This window comes from Oryzias latipes, chromosome 12, assembly GCF_053564925.1.
Source record: "Oryzias latipes strain Hd-rR chromosome 12, Olatipes_Hd-rR_3.1".
Taxonomy (NCBI): Eukaryota; Metazoa; Chordata; class Actinopteri; order Beloniformes; family Adrianichthyidae; genus Oryzias; species Oryzias latipes.
Genome location: NC_136248.1, coordinates 34,946,924 through 34,967,595, shown reverse-complemented (window position 1 = coordinate 34,967,595; position 20,672 = coordinate 34,946,924). Strand labels below are relative to the sequence as shown.

General features: G+C 48.7%; 2 long non-coding RNA genes across 2 annotated transcripts; both read right to left on the bottom strand.

Moving 5' to 3' along the window:
- Positions 1-9,429: 9,429 nt before the first annotated feature.
- On the bottom strand, positions 9,430-9,708 carry LOC144996453 (uncharacterized). The gene is made up of 2 exons (XR_013659395.1): positions 9,583-9,708; positions 9,430-9,479 (listed from the first exon to the last, which is right to left on the bottom strand). It is a non-coding gene; the product is annotated as an uncharacterized LOC144996453 (long non-coding RNA).
- Positions 9,709-19,999: 10,291 nt separating this feature from the next.
- LOC144996452 (uncharacterized) lies at positions 20,000-20,278 on the bottom strand. Its single transcript, XR_013659394.1, has 2 exons — positions 20,153-20,278; positions 20,000-20,049 (listed from the first exon to the last, which is right to left on the bottom strand). It is a non-coding gene; the product is annotated as an uncharacterized LOC144996452 (long non-coding RNA).
- Between the last annotated feature and the right edge of the window lie 394 nt (positions 20,279-20,672).

The window sequence follows — 20,672 nt, the reverse complement described above, 5'->3', positions numbered from 1 at the left end:
TCCACAGCCCCGCTCTTATGCAGCAGCGGTCCGGGGCTCACCTACCAGACGAGCGACAAGATTTGGACCCCCAGCAGATGTTAGGCAGGACCTCCGGTGACCTGCAGATGAAAGACTTGGACAGCTTATCCGCAAATTACATGCTGTAATTAAGATGGTGCATCACTTACAAAACGTGACCATCACGCCGGACAGACCAGAACCTCTGATGATCGCTCGCATAGTGGACTCATTAACCTCACTGATTAAACCCGCTGATCCCACGGATGATGTGTTAGACCTCATTGAGGGCAACGCAAAAAACTGGGGACAGAACACACTGCAGATCCTCCAGGATCACTACCAAAAGAGGCTGGAGAAACTTTTACAGGATCTCCCCGGTGATTTAACCCGAGATTGGAGGGAAGCCTTCATCGTGGCGACACGATGGGCTTGCAGAAATCTACCTCGGATCACGCAGGATGTTCTCGATCAGGCAGAGGCCCTGATCATCACCTGCAGATCAGACTCGGAGCGGCGAAGTCCAGCGGCTACGACACCATGCACCCCCCGGCAGGGTCTGATAGCCGCCGGGGGCCGCGCACATCAGGAGGAAGAAAAAATGGGGCCGTCAACCTGAGCGGGTCTCCATGAGCATTCAAGCTGAATGTTACGAGGCCACAAACCGATCAGTTGGAACTATGACGGACATGAGACCAGCTTGGCCTCCAGATGCAGTTCCAGCAGCCGCTGCCGAGAAGCAGCGTGGACCGCGAACGGCGACCCGCCGCAACCCCTTCGTGGCGCGTGAGGAATTTCTCCCTCAGATTGTGGGGATAACTTCACCCTCTGCTCCCAGACCGGCAGCACGGGCGCCACCTTCCCGAATTTCAGCACTGGACAGCTCCCAGGAGGAGGAAAGCTCCGATAGAGAGGAGAACCGCGGCGGGGAGGTTCTTCACGAGGAGGAGGAGGAGGAGGAGTTCGATAATGAATACGACAGCGAGGAAGATGGGGATGAGGCGGACACGGACGCTGACCCCCCAGCTTCAGGTAGTTCGGGGCTGGATCATATTGTAAGGCCTGGAGGGTTGAAAGATGGGGTAAACAACAAAAAATTGAATGAGGGTATTGAAGGGCTAGAGGAATGATCTGGGGAGAGCGCACGCACACCACCAAAGAGGACCCAAATTCTTGGCCACAACGACAATTTATTCCGATGGAAAAAACATATGAATGGCCAAAAAGTTCCAGTTAAAAGACACTTAAAACAAGCATAAAATGCGTCTAAAAATTCTAGGCACGGATTAAAACAGTAAAACACGATAAAAATCCCAGGAACAGTTAAAAAGGATAAAAGAGACCTAAAAGTCCAAAGAACAGTTAAAACTGGTTTAAAAATGCAGCTCAAAGGGGGGAATCACTGATCCCAAACCAGGAGACGTCTCTCTTCCCCCGACGCTGTTCCGAGGATCCCTCCAGTCATACACACAAAGACCTGGGGGGCGGGCTCCGTTCCGCCTCTGGGGTTTGTGACCGGCACTCCTCCGCGTCACCTCCAGCTGGCTCTCCTGGACACGCTGGAATCTGTGGAAACAGGCAAGCGGCAGCACGAAAAGCAATTCCTGATGCAGGCTGCCACTAGCCCTCCCACCTATTTCCACCAGTCTGCTGAAGCCCGTTCGGCTACTTACACACAGGCAGGGTCCCTGCCCTGCCCTTGCGTGTCGATCGCTCTGCAGACTGATGGTCCCAGCGCCCAGCGCTCTCAGAGTGTGTGTCCTGATCACAGCGAGTCTTCCCGACGTCTGGCGGTCCCGACGTCTGGCGGTCCCGGCGTCCCACTCGCGCCCCGCGTGCATGCGCCTGCTGTCGGTGTGCGACTGCCTTTGGCTTTCCTCCTCAGGACTTTTATAAGTCCCTCCTGATGAGGAGCAGGTGCGGTGGATCGGCGCGCTATGTTACAAGGGGGGTGTGTCCATAGAAAGCATGCAATAAACAGGTAGCACCACAAACATGCAAAAGAAAAACACCCTACAACATGCAATCCCCCCACATCATCACAATATTTCGGACAGGCCGGGTGTGACAGAATGCCAGGAGGACAGCGCATCTCCAGCTTCAGCGGAGGAACGCTGTATTACAGGGCTGGAGCTAGCAGGTGACGGTACTGAGCCACCAGTAGCCCGTGTTGACTTACCTGCCCCAGAGCGGCAGGTTTTCAAGGTAAAGCGTCACCCTGAAACAAACACAGAATTGATTGACTGGTTTCTGGAAGTGGAGAAAAGGTGTCTTATTGTTGGTGACTCAAATTTATCCAGAATCCCTGAATATTCCATCCCAGATCTACAGATTGAGAGTTATCCAGGTGCTAATTTTCGCCACATGCAGGCTTTATTTGAGATAACCCACGTTCCGTGGGATTTGGTGGTTCAGAATGTGGTCATTGCAGCCGGCATTAACGCCAAAGGTCAGAACATTAAAGAAACTGCAGTTAAACAGCTCCAGCGGGCTCTGAAGATGGCTAAACACAGATTTCCATCTGCTGTCATCTGGGTTCCCTTGGTTAATTTTTCTGGTAACTTATCTGCAATGGAGCAGAACAACATGAAACTACTAAATCAGCATATTAAAAAAAAAAAATGAGACACATCCCCCTGCTGGAGGACTCGCATTTTGCAACAGAAAAAGATGCAATTCACTGGACCGAGGACACGGCCAGAGCAATGTTGGAACATTGGAGGTATTTTTTAAAGTGGAATACCCACTAAGTCCATTCAGGGTAGAGTGTGTAAGGGGACAGCCCTTTATGGCCCCACAATATCATGGTTTTGACTGAAAAGTGATGCCCTGACAGAACAACAAGGTGACCTCCTCAAAAACGGTTTAACTTTTATTTCCATAGATAACTTTTTAAAAAAATACAGACCCAAAACACAAGACTGTATTAATCATGTTTCCTGTTCTTTGTGGGATTAACATTTGGTGGGACAAACCGAAACTTTTGTTAGCACAAGAAAGTGACAACATAAATATAATATTGCTCATAATGGATAGGTGCATAACCCACTGGTGGAGCATTTTCTCATGACCCAGGGTTTTTCTTTATGGTGAACAGTGTGAAAGATTTTGTTATCATTGTTACTGTTGTAGCCGGTTCCTCCGCAGGTGCGTGCCACGACGGCAGAAACAAGAGCGAAGACAATAGAAAGGTTCAAGCCCTTTTATTTTTATATTGTCAAACCAAAGCAGCGGCACTGCAACCAAAAGATGATGACATACAATAATGTGACATACACAAAGGAAGAAACAGGTGAAACATTAAACACACTAAACATATGAATGTGAGAACAAACACATACCAGAGACAGCAACTCCACGACACACCGCAAAACCGGAAACGGCCAAGTGTTACATCCCACACACACACCTGCTCTCCTTATATATTGTATCACGCCCCCCGAACCAAATCCCCATTGGTCACACTTATGCCCCCCCAAGAAAAGATCAGTGCCCCACTGATCTGCCATCAGATGGTAACACCGACCTGGGCAAACGAAAAGGGTTAGAGTGTAACCCTGCAGTGGAACGAGTCGTCCGGCGAGGCCCAACAGGCCCAGACACTATGGGTGCCAACTGTGTGTCATCTGCTCCCCCTTCAACCCCACATGCTGAGGGAAGCACTGTGGGAACGGGCACACACGGTGTGGAAGTGTCAAGAGAAGTAGCTGAAGCCTCAGCCCCACCCCTACAAGAACTAGGCCCACGAACCTCAAGACTGGACCCAGTGATAGGCACAAGGACACCAATCACGGAGTCATCAGCCTCCCCATTGGCATCTAACTCACCATCCACCTCTGCCACAGGGGGCACTATCACAGCCCCACTCTGTACAGTGGGACCACACAGTCGTAGTTCATTACGGTGAACATTGCGGATTGGCCCAGAGGAGTCGACAGGCGCAACCGAGTACACAGGCGAATCCCCACCCAGACGCTCCAACACTTTATGGGGGACAGGAAACCACACATCCTGAATTTTATGCCTCCCGGGAAACCGCCTGTTTCTCACGTACACCAGCTGGCCCGGCAGCAGGGATGCATCACCCCCTACATGGCCTGCATAAGCACGACGAGCTTCTGCCGCTTGGTCCAGATTCTGGCCCGCCTGCTGATAAGCCCAACGCAGTCGCTCCTGATGTTCCACCACCCAAGCATGCTCGTCACCCTCAAAGTCTTCCCTATCCTGACCCAGCCAAATATCGAAAGGCCTAATGGGGGCCCTCCCAAACATCAGGAAATATGGTGAGTAACCTGTGCTATGGTGTTCGGTGGTGTTATACACATACAGCAGCTCAGGAAGGTATTCAACCCATCGTCTCTTCTGATGTGGATGCAGTGTTCTCAACAGGTCATGTAGAGTCCTGTTAAAGCGCTCACACTGCCCGTTTCCCTGAGCATGATAGGGGGTCGTTCGGCTTTTCCTGATCCCGTATACTTTACATAAACCCTGCACCACATCTGCTTCAAAACACCTACCCTGGTCAGAGTGTATCCTAGAGGGGACACCATAGGGCTGGATCCAGTGCTTTACTAGGGCCTTAACAACAGTTACTGCACGCTGATCACGGGTTGGTACTGCGACAGTAATCTTGGAGAAGACATCAGTCATGATAAGGACATTCTCACGCCGGTCTGATGAGGGCTCCAACACTGTGAAATCCATAGCCACAACCTCCAATGGCCGGTAAGCCAGCAAATGTCCTTGAGGTGCAACTACCTGTGGGTGAGGGTTCTTAGAAACAATGCACCGCTCACAAGTCTTGCAAAAAGCCTCCACGTCTCTGTACATCCCAGGCCAGTAAGCCCGACAACGGACCAGCTTAAAGGTTCGCTCTACTCCCTGATGCCCAGCTACGGTGTGCATCTGATTGAGTATCTCATCCTTCAAAATGGCTGGCAGTATGATCTGCCTGATCTGCCCTTCACGCTGTCCCCAAAACTGCCGATACAGCACCCCATCCACCTCAACAATCCGCTTCCATTGTCTTAACAGCTCTACTGCCCTGGGACATAATTGACGCCTCTCTGTCCGGCTTGGCCCCACACCCCGATCCCAAAACCTCCTAAAGGTAGAGATCAAACCATCACCAGACTGCAACCTAACCAGGGCCTTAACGTCCAAAGTGGGAAAACTGGTAGTGGAGCTAGTGTTAGGCACACCGACTGAACCTGTATGTACCTCCTGTTGCCCCACATACTGCCGAGAAAGAGCATCGGCACCTTTGTTCTGCCTGCCAGGCCGGTAGGAGATCTGAAAATCAAACCGGGCCAGCTCAGAAACCCAACGTTGCTCCACGGCACCGAGTTTTGCACTGTTTAAATGACAAAGAGGGTTGTTATCAGTCAGGATTGTGAACTTGCTACCAATCAAATAATCACGGAATTTTTCAGTAACTGCCCATTTCAAGCCCAACAACTCTAGTTTCATGGCACTGTAGTTCTCCATATTCCGTTCCGAAGATCTAAGACCCCTACTGGCAAAAGCCACGGGTCGGAGTTGTCCGTCCACATCTTGTGATAAAACAGCCCCTAGTCCTTGGTGACTCGCATCTATTTCCAGAACAAAAGGTTTGCAGAAATCAGCATATGCAAGAACGGGTGCCGAGGTGAGTTTCTTTTTCAAACATTGAAAAGCCTCCTCACACACGGAATCCCATAATTGCTGAAACCCATTGGTGGGCCGACCACCCTTGCTTGTAGATAGCAATGAGGCCAAGGCATGGAGAGGTGCTGCCATCTTGGCAAAATTCTTTACGAACCTCCTGTAAAAACTTGCAAAGCCTAAAAAGGACTTTAAGTCTTTTAAGCAGCTTGGCCTCTTCCATTCTACAACAGCTTTAATTTTGTCAGGATCTGTAGCTACCCCGGCAGCTGAAACCAAATGTCCAAGGTATGCCACTTCAGATTTCAAAAAGGAACACTTTTGTAGTCTGACTTTAAGATTGTACTGTTTTAGACGGGAAAACACCAGATCCAGATGCTCTAGATGTTGCTCAAAAGAAGAGGAGAAGATGATTATATCATCCAAATATAACAGAAGGGACTGATACCGCTGGTCTCCGAATAATCGCTCCATTAATCGCTGAAAGGTCCCCGGAGCGTTACACAACCCAAATGGCATGCGTGTAAATTCAAATAGACCAAATGGTGTACAAAAGGCTGTTTTGCAGCGATCCTTTTCAGCCATTCCCACTTGGTGGTACCCACTAGCTAAATCGAGGGTAGAAAACCATTTTGCCCCATGAAGAGCATCCAAAGACTCATCAATCCGCGGAAGAGGAAAAGCATCCTTTCGTGTATTTGCATTTAGTTGACGGTAGTCAACACAAAGCCGAAGTGAACCGTCTTTCTTGTGCACTATAACGAGAGGAGACGAATACGGGCTACTGCTCTCGCTGATGATGCCCTGTTGCAACAACTGAGTAATGTGTGCTTTGACTTCTTCATACTGACTAGGGGGAATCCGTCTGTAACGCTGTTTTATGGGGGCATCATTCAGGACAGGGATTTCATGCTCTATCAGGTTAGTGAATCCCAGGTCTAATTCTGATTTTGCAAAAACATCCTCATGTTTTTTCAAAAGCTCCCTTACCTTTCTGGTCTGTTCTACGGTAAGTCCCTTTAGGTCAAGATTGCCCACCTCTGATCCCGCAGTCAGCTGTTCAGTCCTCACATCCACATGCTCCTGTACCACAACTCTTTCTTCTCCTGGACTAACACGTTCAAAGCTGATGCCAGATGTACCGAGTGGCAAAACATCCACACAATGTAATGAGCATAGTCGGCTTTGCGGCCGAAGCTCCACATCTGAACATCCAACATTAAGCACTGGGATGGCCACATGGCCATGGTCTATAGGGACTAAAGCCTTGGAAACAAGCAGTTCCCCTGGCAATCCCCCTTCTTCCGCGCTAAGTGCCTCCACAAGAGCAAAAGCATTTGAGGAGGAGTGGCCAAATTGTAAAGTTGCTGGAACAAAACACAGTACACCAGCTGGACAAGTAAAAGGAACAGTGGAGTAAACATAAGTGTTCGTTGAACCAACCTGGTGAGACTGGCAAACTCTGAAGGCATTTTGCCATGCATCAGGGACTGAATGACTGCGCGTTTCATAACCATGGCCTTCACTCTCATAAAAACACTTAATCACGTTCATCCCCAAAATGCAGGGGACAGTGTTTTTACGTTGCCTCATAAGGTTTGTCTCTGGATCTTTGACCACAAGGATCCCTCTACCTTTTATGGTGACACCAAATGCATGAACATCTCTTTCAAAATAGCCCAAATAAGGTATACTTAAACCATTTGCGGCAGAGAGTGAAAGCCATTCACAATTTTTCAAAGACGGACGGAAATGTTTATTGAAAAATGACTCAGTGACTGTTGACACATTTGAACCCGTGTCCAAAAGACATTTCACCTGTACATCACCAATGAAAACATCGACAGTGGGACAAACTCCAATTAAACATTCAACCTCGAGTGTGTCAGATTTCTTTGCTTCAGAGCCCATCACATCCCCTCCTGTAGTTGGGCTCATCACCACAGGGGCAGAGAGTTTCCCTGTTGCTCGCCAACAATGCCCGAGTTTCCACGACCAGAAGCGTTACGTGATGCAAAAACGGTCTTATTTCCCGGTGCTGCCCATCTACACTGACGAGCAATATGCCCCGCCCTCTGACACCTAAAGCAGATGGGTTTACCTTCCGAGTCGAACCGTGGTTGGACCCCCCGACCAGCTGTCTGTCCGATCTCTACTGACAAATCTGACACCTTCTTAGCCAAGTCAGTAATTTGTTGCTGTTGCTGCTTCATAAGGCTGATCATTTCTGCATTTGGATCCACAACCGGCTTAGCTGTAACCACGTTTACATTCTGGACCTCCTTTTCCCCCTCAACCTGACACACATCAGCTCTACGTCGGCTGTAAGACGCAGTCGCGTCCCCATCCTCCCACAGCAAAGCTTCCTTTCGTAGGTTGAAAAACGAGATGGCAGAATCCTGGCGGATGATGCGCTTTAACTCCCGTCTCAGAACCGAATCCCGCACATTCTCAGCAAACTGATCCCGCAAGGCAAAATCACTACACCAAGTGTAATTTACTTCACAGCGGTTGATTTCATCAATGATTGCCATGAGCGCGTGTGAGTACTCACGGATCGTTTCCCCGTCACGTTGTTTTCTATCAAAGAAAAGTTTCTGCAGGCGAGTCAACGAAGAAGGCTGTCCATAAATTTCTTTTAGTATCGCCAGCACACAATCCGGGTCGGCCCTTTCTGCAGAAGACCGGTATTTTATTTCCTGCTTGGCCTCGCCCCCAAGATGGTCATATATATACATTGCCTTCTCGCTCTGCTGAAAATGACGGAAACTTAACACCGAGTTAATCTCATCCAGCCATTCATAAAAGTCCGCACACGAACCCCCGGAAAAAGTGCGGCATTTCTTCTCCTTAGGGAGGTAAATGACACAGTCCTTCGGCCCAGTTGATGACGAACCACCTGCTGCTCCGTCCAATTGGGACGCCGCCGCCGAACCAGACCCAGCGGGTGAAGCTTCCTGCTCCCGCAGCTTCTCAGTCAACGCGTCATTCATGTTCCGCAAGGCGTCCATGGTCGCTTTGTCCACAGCTATCCGGTCTTTCAAGGCCTGCAGCCAGTGTTGCCAGATCTGAGCGACAGTTTCCAGCCCAAACTCATCGTAAAACCCGCCCACCTCAATAAAAACAAGCCCAAATCTCAACCTAGCAAAAACCTAATGTTGAACGTAAAAGTATAGCCGTAGCCTAATAAAAAATGACGCAATAATAATAAATTATTATATAATAAGTCTGTTATAATAATTTTTTTTATAAAATAAGTACAGAAAATCCAGTTATAGGTTTCTCGTATCGTGTACTCTAGATGGCTTTTGATGGCGCCCCCCTCTTTCTGCCACTGCCAGTTGCTGGACCACAACTGGCAGCTAGGCTATATATTAATTAGTATACTTTTACTTAATATTTTAAATAATAAGAAAAATAATAATAATGACAATAAAACCGCTAAATATTTTGAAAAGCAGCCCAAATTTTATAGACCCGCCCAATGCCAATTTTACCCGCCCAACATAACCAAAAGAAGCCCAATTGGGCGGAAACCCGCCCAATCTGGCAACACTGCCTGCAGCTCCGCTCGCAGCTCCTCCATGACGACAGCGGCAAAGGGAATCCCCGGAATCCCGTGATGACGTCAGCCACCGAACACCTGATCCAGCCGCTGCTTTGGTTTACGTGTCAGACTCCGGCCGCCTCCACTCCGTAACGCAACGATCCTGCTCACAGCGCCAAATGTAGCCGGTTCCTCCGCAGGTGCGTGCCACGACGGCAGAAACAAGAGCGAAGACAATAGAAAGGTTCAAGCCCTTTTATTTTTATATTGTCAAACCAAAGCAGCGGCACTGCAACCAAAAGATGATGACATACAATAATGTGACATACACAAAGGAAGAAACAGGTGAAACATTAAACACACTAAACATGAATGTGAGAACAAACACATACCAGAGACAGCAACTCCACGACACACCGCAAAACCGGAAACGGCCAAGTGTTACATCCCACACACACACCTGCTCTCCTTATATATTGTATCACGCCCCCCGAACCAAATCCCCATTGGTCACACTGTTATTATGGCTATTGTTCTTATGGTTCTTATTACTGTTTTATGATGATTATTATTATTACTTTAACCCCTGGTCCTGTTTCTAACCCTAACCTTTAGTTTAATCTGAACCCTAATCCCAACCCTTAATCAGTTATTAGAAATTTAAATAATCTTAAACATAAAGCAATAACATGGTTGGAAGGAAAAGGTTTTGTTTCACGTGTCTTTTTGCCTGGTTAGCAGTATGCATGCAGGGGAGGGGCTTAGAACGCACAGGGCCCATGGCTCAGGACACGCAGGGCCCATGAGGCCGACGCGTGCTCCTTGGTAAGACAGTGTGAATAAAACAGCCACCTTTTGTCTCTCACTTCACTTTTACGCCTGTCCAGCCAAGTTGTAGCTGTTGTGGTGTGCATAGAGCCTGATGAAGGCAGAATTTGCCGAAACGCGTAGCGAGCACACTTTATTCTAATTTTGTATTGTTTATTTATTTATTTTTTTACATTTTTGTGAATAAAAACACTCATTTAAGTGGTTGTCCCGCTTTTTTCTTTTTTTCTTTTTTCAAAGTTTGCAAGTTTTTCTATTTTTGATTACATTCTTGCCTGGTGGAAAAACCGTAACACCTGCCATGCACTTCTACGACGGAGAGGAGGATGGAGGTGCTTGGACCACGGTGCGCTACGGGAGGAGACACTACAGAAATCTTCGTGCGCTCAGCTTTAATTACCGGGGCCGACCGGATCATAGGATGGACCGTGCATTTCCCGTCTCCGGCTGGAAGAGGGCGCCAAGGTTCCCAAATTTTGGCTGGAGTAGGGCTTCACCTTCAAATCCTAACTGGCCTGCGCCTCCTATGTACGACGGGTCCCGGCCTTATTTTCCACAGCCCCGCTCTTATGCAGCAGCGGTCCGGGGCTCACCTACCAGACGAGCGACAAGATTTGGACCCCCAGCAGATGTTAGGCAGGACCTCCGGCGACCTGCAGATGAAAGACTTGGACAGCTTATCCGCAAATTACATGCTGTAATTAAGATGGTGCATCACTTACAAAACGTGACCATCACGCCGGACAGACCAGAACCTCTGATGATCGCTCGCATAGTGGACTCATTAACCTCACTGATTAAACCCGCTGATCCCACGGATGATGTGTTAGACCTCATTGAGGGCAACGCAAAAAACTGGGGACAGAACACACTGCAGATCCTCCAGGATCACTACCAAAAGAGGCTGGAGAAACTTTTACAGGATCTCCCCGGTGATTTAACCCGAGATTGGAGGGAAGCCTTCATCGTGGCGACACGATGGGCTTGCAGAAATCTACCTCGGATCACGCAGGATGTTCTCGATCAGGCAGAGGCCCTGATCATCACCTGCAGATCAGACTCGGAGCGGCGAAGTCCAGCGGCTACGACACCATGCACCCCCCGGCAGGGTCTGATAGCCGCCGGGGGCCGCGCACATCAGGAGGAAGAAAAAATGGGGCCGTCAACCTGAGCGGGTCTCCATGAGCATTCAAGCTGAATGTTACGAGGCCACAAACCGATCAGTTGGAACTATGACGGACATGAGACCAGCTTGGCCTCCAGATGCAGTTCCAGCAGCCGCTGCCGAGAAGCAGCGTGGACCGCGAACGGCGACCCGCCGCAACCCCTTCGTGGCGCGTGAGGAATTTCTCCCTCAGATTGTGGGGATAACTTCACCCTCTGCTCCCAGACCGGCAGCACGGGCGCCACCTTCCCGAATTTCAGCACTGGACAGCTCCCAGGAGGAGGAAAGCTCCGATAGAGAGGAGAACCGCGGCGGGGAGGTTCTTCACGAGGAGGAGGAGGAGGAGGAGTTCGATAATGAATACGACAGCGAGGAAGATGGGGATGAGGCGGACACGGACGCTGACCCCCCAGCTTCAGGTAGTTCGGGGCTGGATCATATTGTAAGGCCTGGAGGGTTGAAAGATGGGGTAAACAACAAAAAATTGAATGAGGGTATTGAAGGGCTAGAGGAATGATCTGGGGAGAGCGCACGCACACCACCAAAGAGGACCCAAATTCTTGGCCACAACGACAATTTATTCCGATGGAAAAAACATATGAATGGCCAAAAAGTTCCAGTTAAAAGACACTTAAAACAAGCATAAAATGCGTCTAAAAATTCTAGGCACGGATTAAAACAGTAAAACACGATAAAAATCCCAGGAACAGTTAAAAAGGATAAAAGAGACCTAAAAGTCCAAAGAACAGTTAAAACTGGTTTAAAAATGCAGCTCAAAGGGGGGAATCACTGATCCCAAACCAGGAGACGTCTCTCTTCCCCCGACGCTGTTCCGAGGATCCCTCCAGTCATACACACAAAGACCTGGGGGGCGGGCTCCGTTCCGCCTCTGGGGTTTGTGACCGGCACTCCTCCGCGTCACCTCCAGCTGGCTCTCCTGGACACGCTGGAATCTGTGGAAACAGGCAAGCGGCAGCACGAAAAGCAATTCCTGATGCAGGCTGCCACTAGCCCTCCCACCTATTTCCACCAGTCTGCTGAAGCCCGTTCGGCTACTTACACACAGGCAGGGTCCCTGCCCTGCCCTTGCGTGTCGATCGCTCTGCAGACTGATGGTCCCAGCGCCCAGCGCTCTCAGAGTGTGTGTCCTGATCACAGCGAGTCTTCCCGACGTCTGGCGGTCCCGACGTCTGGCGGTCCCGGCGTCCCACTCGCGCCCCGCGTGCATGCGCCTGCTGTCGGTGTGCGACTGCCTTTGGCTTTCCTCCTCAGGACTTTTATAAGTCCCTCCTGATGAGGAGCAGGTGCGGTGGATCGGCGCGCTATGTTACAAGGGGGGTGTGTCCATAGAAAGCATGCAATAAACAGGTAGCACCACAAACATGCAAAAGAAAAACACCCTACAACATGCAATCCCCCCACATCATCACAATATTTCGGACAGGCCGGGTGTGACAGAATGCCAGGAGGACAGCGCATCTCCAGCTTCAGCGGAGGAACGCTGTATTACAGGGCTGGAGCTAGCAGGTGACGGTACTGAGCCACCAGTAGCCCGTGTTGACTTACCTGCCCCAGAGCGGCAGGTTTTCAAGGTAAAGCGTCACCCTGAAACAAACACAGAATTGATTGACTGGTTTCTGGAAGTGGAGAAAAGGTGTCTTATTGTTGGTGACTCAAATTTATCCAGAATCCCTGAATATTCCATCCCAGATCTACAGATTGAGAGTTATCCAGGTGCTAATTTTCGCCACATGCAGGCTTTATTTGAGATAACCCACGTTCCGTGGGATTTGGTGGTTCAGAATGTGGTCATTGCAGCCGGCATTAACGCCAAAGGTCAGAACATTAAAGAAACTGCAGTTAAACAGCTCCAGCGGGCTCTGAAGATGGCTAAACACAGATTTCCATCTGCTGTCATCTGGGTTCCCTTGGTTAATTTTTCTGGTAACTTATCTGCAATGGAGCAGAACAACATGAAACTACTAAATCAGCATATTAAAAAAAAAAAATGAGACACATCCCCCTGCTGGAGGACTCGCATTTTGCAACAGAAAAAGATGCAATTCACTGGACCGAGGACACGGCCAGAGCAATGTTGGAACATTGGAGGTATTTTTTAAAGTGGAATACCCACTAAGTCCATTCAGGGTAGAGTGTGTAAGGGGACAGCCCTTTATGGCCCCACAATATCATGGTTTTGACTGAAAAGTGATGCCCTGACAGAACAACAAGGTGACCTCCTCAAAAACGGTTTAACTTTTATTTCCATAGATAACTTTTTAAAAAAATACAGACCCAAAACACAAGACTGTATTAATCATGTTTCCTGTTCTTTGTGGGATTAACATTTGGTGGGACAAACCGAAACTTTTGTTAGCACAAGAAAGTGACAACATAAATATAATATTGCTCATAATGGATAGGTGCATAACCCACTGGTGGAGCATTTTCTCATGACCCAGGGTTTTTCTTTATGGTGAACAGTGTGAAAGATTTTGTTATCATTGTTACTGTTGTAGCCGGTTCCTCCGCAGGTGCGTGCCACGACGGCAGAAACAAGAGCGAAGACAATAGAAAGGTTCAAGCCCTTTTATTTTTATATTGTCAAACCAAAGCAGCGGCACTGCAACCAAAAGATGATGACATACAATAATGTGACATACACAAAGGAAGAAACAGGTGAAACATTAAACACACTAAACATATGAATGTGAGAACAAACACATACCAGAGACAGCAACTCCACGACACACCGCAAAACCGGAAACGGCCAAGTGTTACATCCCACACACACACCTGCTCTCCTTATATATTGTATCACGCCCCCCGAACCAAATCCCCATTGGTCACACTTATGCCCCCCCAAGAAAAGATCAGTGCCCCACTGATCTGCCATCAGATGGTAACACCGACCTGGGCAAACGAAAAGGGTTAGAGTGTAACCCTGCAGTGGAACGAGTCGTCCGGCGAGGCCCAACAGGCCCAGACACTATGGGTGCCAACTGTGTGTCATCTGCTCCCCCTTCAACCCCACATGCTGAGGGAAGCACTGTGGGAACGGGCACACACGGTGTGGAAGTGTCAAGAGAAGTAGCTGAAGCCTCAGCCCCACCCCTACAAGAACTAGGCCCACGAACCTCAAGACTGGACCCAGTGATAGGCACAAGGACACCAATCACGGAGTCATCAGCCTCCCCATTGGCATCTAACTCACCATCCACCTCTGCCACAGGGGGCACTATCACAGCCCCACTCTGTACAGTGGGACCACACAGTCGTAGTTCATTACGGTGAACATTGCGGATTGGCCCAGAGGAGTCGACAGGCGCAACCGAGTACACAGGCGAATCCCCACCCAGACGCTCCAACACTTTATGGGGGACAGGAAACCACACATCCTGAATTTTATGCCTCCCGGGAAACCGCCTGTTTCTCACGTACACCAGCTGGCCCGGCAGCAGGGATGCATCACCCCCTACATGGCCTGCATAAGCACGACGAGCTTCTGCCGCTTGGTCCAGATTCTGGCCCGCCTGCTGATAAGCCCAACGCAGTCGCTCCTGATGTTCCACCACCCAAGCATGCTCGTCACCCTCAAAGTCTTCCCTATCCTGACCCAGCCAAATATCGAAAGGCCTAATGGGGGCCCTCCCAAACATCAGGAAATATGGTGAGTAACCTGTGCTATGGTGTTCGGTGGTGTTATACACATACAGCAGCTCAGGAAGGTATTCAACCCATCGTCTCTTCTGATGTGGATGCAGTGTTCTCAACAGGTCATGTAGAGTCCTGTTAAAGCGCTCACACTGCCCGTTTCCCTGAGCATGATAGGGGGTCGTTCGGCTTTTCCTGATCCCGTATACTTTACATAAACCCTGCACCACATCTGCTTCAAAACACCTACCCTGGTCAGAGTGTATCCTAGAGGGGACACCATAGGGCTGGATCCAGTGCTTTACTAGGGCCTTAACAACAGTTACTGCACGCTGATCACGGGTTGGTACTGCGACAGTAATCTTGGAGAAGACATCAGTCATGATAAGGACATTCTCACGCCGGTCTGATGAGGGCTCCAACACTGTGAAATCCATAGCCACAACCTCCAATGGCCGGTAAGCCAGCAAATGTCCTTGAGGTGCAACTACCTGTGGGTGAGGGTTCTTAGAAACAATGCACCGCTCACAAGTCTTGCAAAAAGCCTCCACGTCTCTGTACATCCCAGGCCAGTAAGCCCGACAACGGACCAGCTTAAAGGTTCGCTCTACTCCCTGATGCCCAGCTACGGTGTGCATCTGATTGAGTATCTCATCCTTCAAAATGGCTGGCAGTATGATCTGCCTGATCTGCCCTTCACGCTGTCCCCAAAACTGCCGATACAGCACCCCATCCACCTCAACAATCCGCTTCCATTGTCTTAACAGCTCTACTGCCCTGGGACATAATTGACGCCTCTCTGTCCGGCTTGGCCCCACACCCCGATCCCAAAACCTCCTAAAGGTAGAGATCAAACCATCACCAGACTGCAACCTAACCAGGGCCTTAACGTCCAAAGTGGGAAAACTGGTAGTGGAGCTAGTGTTAGGCACACCGACTGAACCTGTATGTACCTCCTGTTGCCCCACATACTGCCGAGAAAGAGCATCGGCACCTTTGTTCTGCCTGCCAGGCCGGTAGGAGATCTGAAAATCAAACCGGGCCAGCTCAGAAACCCAACGTTGCTCCACGGCACCGAGTTTTGCACTGTTTAAATGACAAAGAGGGTTGTTATCAGTCAGGATTGTGAACTTGCTACCAATCAAATAATCACGGAATTTTTCAGTAACTGCCCATTTCAAGCCCAACAACTCTAGTTTCATGGCACTGTAGTTCTCCATATTCCGTTCCGAAGATCTAAGACCCCTACTGGCAAAAGCCACGGGTCGGAGTTGTCCGTCCACATCTTGTGATAAAACAGCCCCTAGTCCTTGGTGACTCGCATCTATTTCCAGAACAAAAGGTTTGCAGAAATCAGCATATGCAAGAACGGGTGCCGAGGTGAGTTTCTTTTTCAAACATTGAAAAGCCTCCTCACACACGGAATCCCATAATTGCTGAAACCCATTGGTGGGCCGACCACCCTTGCTTGTAGATAGCAATGAGGCCAAGGCATGGAGAGGTGCTGCCATCTTGGCAAAATTCTTTACGAACCTCCTGTAAAAACTTGCAAAGCCTAAAAAGGACTTTAAGTCTTTTAAGCAGCTTGGCCTCTTCCATTCTACAACAGCTTTAATTTTGTCAGGATCTGTAGCTACCCCGGCAGCTGAAACCAAATGTCCAAGGTATGCCACTTCAGATTTCAAAAAGGAACACTTTTGTAGTCTGACTTTAAGATTGTACTGTTTTAGACGGGAAAACACCAGATCCAGATGCTCTAGATGTTGCTCAAAAGAAGAGGAGAAGATGATTATATCATCCAAATATAACAGAAGGGACTGATACCGCTGGTCTCCGAATAATCGCTCCATTAATCGCTGAAAGGTCCCCGGAGCGTTACACAACCCAAATGGCATGCGTGTAAATTCAAATAGACCAAATGGTGTACAAAAGGCTGTTTTGCAGCGATCCTTTTCAGCCATTCCCACTTGGTGGTACCCACTAGCTAAATCGAGGGTAGAAAACCATTTTGCCCCATGAAGAGCATCCAAAGACTCATCAATCCGCGGAAGAGGAAAAGCATCCTTTCGTGTATTTGCATTTAGTTGACGGTAGTCAACACAAAGCCGAAGTGAACCGTCTTTCTTGTGCACTATAACGAGAGGAGACGAATACGGGCTACTGCTCTCGCTGATGATGCCCTGTTGCAACAACTGAGTAATGTGTGCTTTGACTTCTTCATACTGACTAGGGGGAATCCGTCTGTAACGCTGTTTTATGGGGGCATCATTCAGGACAGGGATTTCATGCTCTATCAGGTTAGTGAATCCCAGGTCTAATTCTGATTTTGCAAAAACATCCTCATGTTTTTTCAAAAGCTCCCTTACCTTTCTGGTCTGTTCTACGGTAAGTCCCTTTAGGTCAAGATTGCCCACCTCTGATCCCGCAGTCAGCTGTTCAGTCCTCACATCCACATGCTCCTGTACCACAACTCTTTCTTCTCCTGGACTAACACGTTCAAAGCTGATGCCAGATGTACCGAGTGGCAAAACATCCACACAATGTAATGAGCATAGTCGGCTTTGCGGCCGAAGCTCCACATCTGAACATCCAACATTAAGCACTGGGATGGCCACATGGCCATGGTCTATAGGGACTAAAGCCTTGGAAACAAGCAGTTCCCCTGGCAATCCCCCTTCTTCCGCGCTAAGTGCCTCCACAAGAGCAAAAGCATTTGAGGAGGAGTGGCCAAATTGTAAAGTTGCTGGAACAAAACACAGTACACCAGCTGGACAAGTAAAAGGAACAGTGGAGTAAACATAAGTGTTCGTTGAACCAACCTGGTGAGACTGGCAAACTCTGAAGGCATTTTGCCATGCATCAGGGACTGAATGACTGCGCGTTTCATAACCATGGCCTTCACTCTCATAAAAACACTTAATCACGTTCATCCCCAAAATGCAGGGGACAGTGTTTTTACGTTGCCTCATAAGGTTTGTCTCTGGATCTTTGACCACAAGGATCCCTCTACCTTTTATGGTGACACCAAATGCATGAACATCTCTTTCAAAATAGCCCAAATAAGGTATACTTAAACCATTTGCGGCAGAGAGTGAAAGCCATTCACAATTTTTCAAAGACGGACGGAAATGTTTATTGAAAAATGACTCAGTGACTGTTGACACATTTGAACCCGTGTCCAAAAGACATTTCACCTGTACATCACCAATGAAAACATCGACAGTGGGACAAACTCCAATTAAACATTCAACCTCGAGTGTGTCAGATTTCTTTGCTTCAGAGCCCATCACATCCCCTCCTGTAGTTGGGCTCATCACCACAGGGGCAGAGAGTTTCCCTGTTGCTCGCCAACAATGCCCGAGTTTCCACGACCAGAAGCGTTACGTGATGCAAAAACGGTCTTATTTCCCGGTGCTGCCCATCTACACTGACGAGCAATATGCCCCGCCCTCTGACACCTAAAGCAGATGGGTTTACCTTCCGAGTCGAACCGTGGTTGGACCCCCCGACCAGCTGTCTGTCCGATCTCTACTGACAAATCTGACACCTTCTTAGCCAAGTCAGTAATTTGTTGCTGTTGCTGCTTCATAAGGCTGATCATTTCTGCATTTGGATCCACAACCGGCTTAGCTGTAACCACGTTTACATTCTGGACCTCCTTTTCCCCCTCAACCTGACACACATCAGCTCTACGTCGGCTGTAAGACGCAGTCGCGTCCCCATCCTCCCACAGCAAAGCTTCCTTTCGTAGGTTGAAAAACGAGATGGCAGAATCCTGGCGGATGATGCGCTTTAACTCCCGTCTCAGAACCGAATCCCGCACATTCTCAGCAAACTGATCCCGCAAGGCAAAATCACTACACCAAGTGTAATTTACTTCACAGCGGTTGATTTCATCAATGATTGCCATGAGCGCGTGTGAGTACTCACGGATCGTTTCCCCGTCACGTTGTTTTCTATCAAAGAAAAGTTTCTGCAGGCGAGTCAACGAAGAAGGCTGTCCATAAATTTCTTTTAGTATCGCCAGCACACAATCCGGGTCGGCCCTTTCTGCAGAAGACCGGTATTTTATTTCCTGCTTGGCCTCGCCCCCAAGATGGTCATATATATACATTGCCTTCTCGCTCTGCTGAAAATGACGGAAACTTAACACCGAGTTAATCTCATCCAGCCATTCATAAAAGTCCGCACACGAACCCCCGGAAAAAGTGCGGCATTTCTTCTCCTTAGGGAGGTAAATGACACAGTCCTTCGGCCCAGTTGATGACGAACCACCTGCTGCTCCGTCCAATTGGGACGCCGCCGCCGAACCAGACCCAGCGGGTGAAGCTTCCTGCTCCCGCAGCTTCTCAGTCAACGCGTCATTCATGTTCCGCAAGGCGTCCATGGTCGCTTTGTCCACAGCTATCCGGTCTTTCAAGGCCTGCAGCCAGTGTTGCCAGATCTGAGCGACAGTTTCCAGCCCAAACTCATCGTAAAACCCGCCCACCTCAATAAAAACAAGCCCAAATCTCAACCTAGCAAAAACCTAATGTTGAACGTAAAAGTATAGCCGTAGCCTAATAAAAAATGACGCAATAATAATAAATTATTATATAATAAGTCTGTTATAATAATTTTTTTTATAAAATAAGTACAGAAAATCCAGTTATAGGTTTCTCGTATCGTGTACTCTAGATGGCTTTTGATGGCGCCCCCCTCTTTCTGCCACTGCCAGTTGCTGGACCACAACTGGCAGCTAGGCTATATATTAATTAGTATACTTTTACTTAATATTTTAAATAATAAGAAAAATAATAATAATGACAATAAAACCGCTAAATATTTTGAAAAGCAGCCCAAATTTTATAGACCCGCCCAATGCCAATTTTACCCGCCCAACATAACCAAAAGAAGCCCAATTGGGCGGAAACCCGCCCAATCTGGCAACACTGCCTGCAGCTCCGCTCGCAGCTCCTCCATGACGACAGCGGCAAAGGGAATCCCCGGAATCCCGTGATGACGTCAGCCACCGAACACCTGATCCAGCCGCTGCTTTGGTTTACGTGTCAGACTCCGGCCGCCTCCACTCCGTAACGCAACGATCCTGCTCACAGCGCCAAATGTAGCCGGTTCCTCCGCAGGTGCGTGCCACGACGGCAGAAACAAGAGCGAAGACAATAGAAAGGTTCAAGCCCTTTTATTTTTATATTGTCAAACCAAAGCAGCGGCACTGCAACCAAAAGATGATGACATACAATAATGTGACATACACAAAGGAAGAAACAGGTGAAACATTAAACACACTAAACATGAATGTGAGAACAAACACATACCAGAGACAGCAACTCCACGACACACCGCAAAACCGGAAACGGCCAAGTGTTACATCCCACACACACACCTGCTCTCCTTATATATTGTATCACGCCCCCCGAACCAAATCCCCATTGGTCACACTGTTATTATGGCTATTGTTCTTATGGTTCTTATTACTGTTTTATGATGATTATTATTATTACTTTAACCCCTGGTCCTGTTTCTAACCCTAACCTTTAGTTTAATCTGAACCCTAATCCCAACCCTTAATCAGTTATTAGAAATTTAAATAATCTTAAACATAAAGCAATAACATGGTTGGAAGGAAAAGGTTTTGTTTCACGTGTCTTTTTGCCTGGTTAGCAGTATGCATGCAGGGGAGGGGCTTAGAACGCACAGGGCCCATGGCTCAGGACACGCAGGGCCCATGAGGCCGACGCGTGCTCCTTGGTAAGACAGTGTGAATAAAACAGCCACCTTTTGTCTCTCACTTCACTTTTACGCCTGTCCAGCCAAGTTGTAGCTGTTGTGGTGTGC